The sequence below is a fragment of the Ailuropoda melanoleuca genome, chromosome 16 (genome assembly GCF_002007445.2).
Source record: "Ailuropoda melanoleuca isolate Jingjing chromosome 16, ASM200744v2, whole genome shotgun sequence".
NCBI classification, from domain to species: domain Eukaryota; kingdom Metazoa; phylum Chordata; class Mammalia; order Carnivora; family Ursidae; genus Ailuropoda; species Ailuropoda melanoleuca.
In genome coordinates, this window is record NC_048233.1 from 35,192,498 (window position 1) to 35,199,077 (window position 6,580).

The following is a 6,580-nucleotide window of genomic DNA, read 5'->3' on the forward strand; positions in this document are numbered from 1 at the left end:
TTGCTTAGGATTTTCTCTCCCTCTCTCTCTCTGCCTGTCCTGCTTGTGCTCTCTGACTCTCTAAAATAAATAAATGTTTTTTTTTTTTTAAAACCCGACTTGCAATCTCTAACGGTATAGTTAAATGTTATATTCCATCGTTAAGTAAACTAATAATAAAAGATAAGTAAAAAGTAAACATGCTCAGCTCACTCCATATGCAACACAAATTAGGGCTCACTCTGATGACAGTCGTCATGATGAACAAACCTTTCAGAAATGGTAAATGACCCTGACCACTTCCATTTCCTGAGGCTTCTGCATATTACAAAATAAAGGTAAACCCAAATAGAACTACTCAAAATTGTGTGGTCCAAAAAATTTGTCTTCTAGTTCTTAAACAAAATGCTTCAAATAGAAAAATACACACATTCAGTACATACGGTCATATAATTGTCCTGTTTATCAGATAATGATGAAATTCCTAGTAATCTGTAGTGAACTATAACTGAAGTTATATGATGAATGCCTTCTCCTATACTTCTCAGTCTTACTCTCTTAATGGCCCCTAACACTCACTGAACATTTACACCTATTAAAACCTTCCCAATAGCTGTGAGCTAGCTATTACTATAATCTTTATTTTACACATAAGGAAATTAAGGCGTGGAGAGAGGACACTGTCCTCAAGGTGTCACAACTGGCAAGGGTGGACCTGGGATCTGAACCTGGTGGTCTGTATGTATAACCTCACAGTCCACAGACCCCCGCCTCTATCCAAGCGGGTAAAATCATCTGGGAAGAACGAGAAAGGGTCTAACATTAGGGCTTTTTAGTGCATGTGAGATCCCAATCCCTCCTACCAGCGCAGTTCCTGCAGAGTAGACCCATCCAGTGGGACCACCTTAAGGAGTGGAAGCACCACACTGCTCCAGCAGCCTGTGTCTGTCTCCAGAGATGCTGTTTGAATTTGCTCTCAGCGGCCGCACAAATAATTCAAGACTGTGACCCAGTGCTGCAGCTGGTGTTAGCTATTTCTCTTTACCTGGCAGCTCCAGGAGACCTGTAAATTCAGTTCAAGACCTCTTGCGGCACAGAGAGGAGGACACACAGCCCTCCAGAGAGATGCAATCAGTAAGGATGACCTGGTAGGAGTTATGCAAATACCGCTCCTCTGCGGTGACTGTGTCAAGGAGCCAAAAATCGAATTCCCTTCCTGGCGACAGAATCGGGCATTGCCTGTTCCTGAGACTCCTGCCTCAGGTTCCTGTCACAGTCTGCCCTCCCTTTCAACCAGCCATTTACAAATGCTGCTTCCCAATGACCACATTGTTTATTAAGAAGCTTCATTAATCTCTAAAACAGAGTCAGGCCTTATACAGGAAGAAACAGAATATTCTTTTTGCTTTTATTTAGAGAGAATAACATGATTTTCTATATTAAAAAATGAGCAAATACAAGAAAATCCTAGCAGTCTCACTCACCTAGTAAAACCACTTACCTGTCTCTGTTGCTAACATGACTTTTAAATGAAAGGCACAGGTGCCATATTGCTTCTTCTTAGTTGTGTGGTGTTAGGCAATTAGCTGCTTTGCCTTGGTTTCCTTATCTACAGAAATGGATTAATAATACATACCATACAGAATTATTGTGAAGATTAATAAGTTTATACAAGCAATTAGTGTGCCCCCCCTGATTATTACCCATGTGGAATAGAAATCAAGCAATTTACTCAGGACAGATTATTCAAATGAGTTTCTAACTATATGTACATTGCTTAGGCCAGTTCAATTTGTCCCTCCTTTTCATCTATGCCCTTTGTACTAATGATGCCTAATTCTACCTTTCCAAAATGTCTCTCCTGAATTTTAGATTTGAATATGTAAATACCTGCTAAATATATACACGTGGACCCCAAAAGCACTTTATATTTAGCGTATTTACAACTTTCCCATAGACCTTCTTATTATATTAATAATTTAACTTAAAAACATTTTTTTTATTATCAGTGTGGAGTGTGTTTAAGTTTTAAACAGTTGTACAAGCTAATTCTAATCTACTTCCTAGAGCGGTTTAGTTGGTATTTGAAGTACCTTATCAGAAAACAAGTTCCAAGGATGGTTACTAAACATTTGAATTATCATTATCAAAATCGAAGCCGCCAGAGTATGTCATTAGCCTAAGGGATATTAGAGCTCTTTAAAAAATTTTTTTTAATTACTAAAGAAATGAATGTGTTCAAGAAAGATGACTGGCTAGAAATGTTCTACAGCCTCCACTACCCTTCCACAAACATGAAATAAGAACCCAGCAAGAGCCTGAGGCTAACGTGCCAATGGTTCCACCTGCCACCAGTCCACAAACCACTTTGTAACCTAACCAGTCTAGATGGTTGGCTGACGCTTCTCTCAGAAAGTCCCAAAATCTTTCCTCTGAGCCTTTTCTACAAGGTGCTGGTTGGGTTTCTGGTACAGAGTATGACATGGTTTTTGTGCCTTCTTGCTAATCATGTTTGGGCTTTAGTCCTGAGTAGAATTTGGCCTAAGACTTGCTTTCAGGATAACATGCCATCAGGTAGCAATTGTTGTGGGAAAGAGAAATCACAAACCACACCACCTTGGGTCCATCAGAGGCTACCATGTTTACCAAATAATCTGGCATCTTCTGATCTGTCAACTTGGCTTTAGAGCACTTTGTCTCAATTTTCTATTTGATGGTTGGCCCTAAGGCCTGCTCAAGTCACAAATGTAAGAGTGATTCTAGATTATTCGCTTCCTTGAGCTCACTCATCCAATCAGTCCACATACTTAGTCTCTCCAGCACATTTCTTCAACTACATCCTGTTAACTGTACCCTCAGACCCTTACTCTTATTCTTGGAACTCTAGAAGCACTTTCCAACTTCCCTTCCCCCTCTCCCGCCATACCTTCTAACACACCCACATTGTAGTCACACTAGTGTATTCACACATGTAAGCTTATTCCACTGCCTAAAAGCTTTCAAAGGCTTGCATTATCAACATGGTGAAGAAAGTCTAAATACTTTGCTTAAATCCATCATTTTATCTTCTGCCTTGGACAGTATCCATCCTGGTCAGATCTTACTCTTACCTTTTACACTTGGAGAACCCCATGGTAATTTGCTGTCATTCATCTTGGTATCATCAACACCCAGAAAATAGAGGATGTTCACTGCACATTTGCTGGAAGAAGGAGAATCACAGTTGTTTGAACAACTACTTAAAAGGAAATTGAATATAATAGCTGACACTTTTTGAGGAATTACTATGTGCCAGACACTATTCATGAGCACTTCACATAATTCATCCAATTCATCCAATTCACCCCTAATCCACAAGAACAATGTAAGATAGCATTATAATTATTCCATTTTTACAAATGTGAACACTGAAGCACAGAGAGGTTAAATAACTAGCCCAATACCACACAGCGTATAATCCACAGAACCAGGACTCAAACTCTAGCAGTCAGGCCCCAGAGGCATTAGATCTAATCACTACATGCTGCAGTCTCTTGCAGTCTTTGAGATGGATGGAATTGTTGGTTAATAGAATTTTGAATCAGATACTTTGCAATTCTGTACATCATGTTCATCTGTGAAATGAAGGTAATTGTGCCTGGCTCACAGAGCTATTGTAAGGACTAAATGAGATAATCCTATGAAGTCTTTACTCTGTGCTTCACAGGTTGTGCTATTATTTCCCACTTCTCTCCCCAACCCCTCCCCTTGCTTACTCTACTCCAGTCACTGCCCCCCTTGCTTTTCCTCAAACACATCTCACTTATACTTGAGTGTGTCAGGACATGGACATATGCTCTTCCTTCTGGAATGTTCTTCCACATGCCCATATGGTCAGCTCTCTCTTTTCCTGCAAGTTTTTGCTCAGATGCCACTTTCTCAGTAAGTCCAAACCCAAGTATCCTATTTTAAATGACTGCTCTCGCTTTCTACAATACTGATTCTACTTATCCTTCTCTACTTTGTTCCTCTTTCCCTATCACCTAGCATCTTCTAGCATACTATACAGTTTACTTATTTACTGTGTGTTGTTTACTGTCTGTCTTCCCTAGTTGGACTATAAATTCCCTAAGGGCAGGGATTTTTATCTGGTTTATTCAGAGATGTAGCCAAACTGCCTAGAACAGTGACTAACTTGGAGAGGCACTCAATCAATATTTGTTGAATAAATGAAATTTCTTTTCCTTCCCCTCTTTTCATATATGTTAGCCCCATCTCATCCTCCAAACTCAGTTTATGCTTCATTTTCTCAAGGAAACCTTCTCTGGCAAACTCATTCCACCCCTAATCCAAAACTATGGTCCCCTTGTACATTTTCTCCCTGGCAGTAAGTACAAATTTATCAATGTTTATGCTTGTGAGTACTTGATTCATGAGTGTTTTTCCAGAAGATGATAAAGTATGTGAAGATGGGAACTGCTTTGCTTACTATTTTAACCCCAGGCCAAGCACAGTGGCTGATACATGATAGACCTCGAATGTGAATTCACAGTGAATGACTAGGTACAGGAATAAATACCCCCTTCATTTCAGTCTGCAAGAAATGGGTAAGTGCTACATGAACTCCTAATATGGATACATTATTGTCACATGCCACCTTAATACATGTCACAAGTTTACGTACTATTTATAATGGCTAATTTTACATGTCAACTCAACTGAACCATTGAATGTCCAGATATTTGGTCAAACACTGCTCTGGGTATTTCTGGGAGAAAATATATCTTTGGATGAGATTAACATTTAAATTGGTAAGCTGAGTAAAGCAGATTGCCCTCCCTAATGTTGGGGGCCCTCATTCAGACTATTGAAGGCCGAACTAGAACAAACAGACTAACCTTCCCACAAGTAAGAGAGAATTCCTCTTGCCTGACTGACTTTGAGCTGGGACATTGTTTTCAGATTTTGAACTGGAGCACTGGCTCTTCTTGGGTCTCAAGCCTGTTGGCCTTAGCACTGGAATGATAGCATTAGCCCTCCTGGTTCTCAGGCCATTGGACTCAGACTATAACCACAGTGTCAGTTCTACTGGGTCTCCAGGTTGTTGACTGCAGATCTTGGGACTTGTCAGCCTCCACAATACTGTGAGCCAATTTCTTATACTAAATCTCTTCTTGGTTCTGTTTCTCTGAGGAACCCTGACTAATACAACTATTTTATTTGGCTTGATACTCACCACAATCTTGGGATACAAGTAGGACAGATGGTTTTATGTGAAATCACACATCTTCGATATGGCCAAACCAGAAATAGAACCCAAATCTTCCGACTCTACAAAGTCCTGTTTTAGTGCCTTTTTGGTTTCAGGGTAACATACGACCTGCTAGCAAGATTCTTGGATGGCTATTATAAAGGCCTTGTCCTTTTCAAATGTGCTTCTGCCTCAATATTTCCCTACAATCAGATTCCAGAGGCCTTCCAAATCATATCTATCAATTAAAAATGTGTGTGCATATGTATATAATTTGAATTTTGTAATACATAAAAATGCAAAATAATATTTCAATAGTAACTGCAGGAATGAGTGAGAAAAAGCAGTAATACGTGTGTGACTGTATAGGTCAAATTTAACACTGAAAATGTGAAATATATAGCAGATTTTAAAACAAATTGGTTAAACTCTCAATCACCTGTCAGACCACAAAAATGTCACCTTCTATTTGTAGCCTTATGTTATGGTTAATTTTATGTGTCAATTTGACTGAGCTATGAGATGCCCAGACAGCTGGTGAAACACTATTTATGGGAATGTCTGTGAGGGTTTCTAGAAGAGATTAGCATTTGGATTGGTAGACTAAGTAAAGAAGATCACCTTCAACAATGTGAGTAGTCACTGCCCAGTCCACTAAGGGTCTGACTAGAACAAAAAGGCGACAAAAGGGTGAATTTTATCTGTCTGAGCTTGGATATCCATCTCCTCCTACCCTTAGTCATTGGCACCGAGGCCTTTAGAGTTGGCAAGACTTACACCACCAGCTTTCCTGGGCTTCCAGCTTGCAGACAGCAAATCATGAGAATTCTTGGCCTCCATAATCACAGGAGCCAATTCCTATGATAAACAAACAAACAAAAAATAAATCCTATTTGTTCTGTTTCTCTGGAGAACCTTGACTTATATACTTAATCAATGTGCTCCCCAGAAAAAAACCACTTCTTTTGCTCCTATGGAAAAATACAATTCTCTTATATGAATATCATATACCACTGCAATGACTACTTTACATGACCTTCTCTCCCCTAGACTGAGGGTTTGATTTGGTTTTGTATTGTTGTTTTTTTTTTTTAAGGCAGGGACAATCTCAAGCCCTGAACACAGTACACACCAAACTTAGTTTTCTTTAGTCTCATGTACATCCACCAAATGCCCTGTACCCCCCTCCCCACCCAAGTACTTTGCCTTCCTTTTTAAGGAGCATTTAGAGAAAATTTAAAAAAAAAAGGAAGATATTCATCAACCTGAACATTTTCTGACATCAAAACTGACAGCACTTTAACCAAAAATAACTAGACATTTGTCACTTTTTCTTGTTTCCTTGATGATGTTGAGGTGAAAGGGGCATGG

General features: G+C 39.4%; 1 long non-coding RNA gene across 1 annotated transcript; it reads right to left on the reverse strand.

Moving 5' to 3' along the window:
* Positions 1-1,479: 1,479 nt before the first annotated feature.
* On the reverse strand, positions 1,480-6,069 carry LOC117796819. Its single transcript, XR_004621520.1, has 3 exons — positions 5,987-6,069; positions 3,090-3,181; positions 1,480-1,588 (listed from the first exon to the last, which is right to left on the reverse strand). It is a non-coding gene; the product is annotated as an uncharacterized LOC117796819 (long non-coding RNA).
* Between the last annotated feature and the right edge of the window lie 511 nt (positions 6,070-6,580).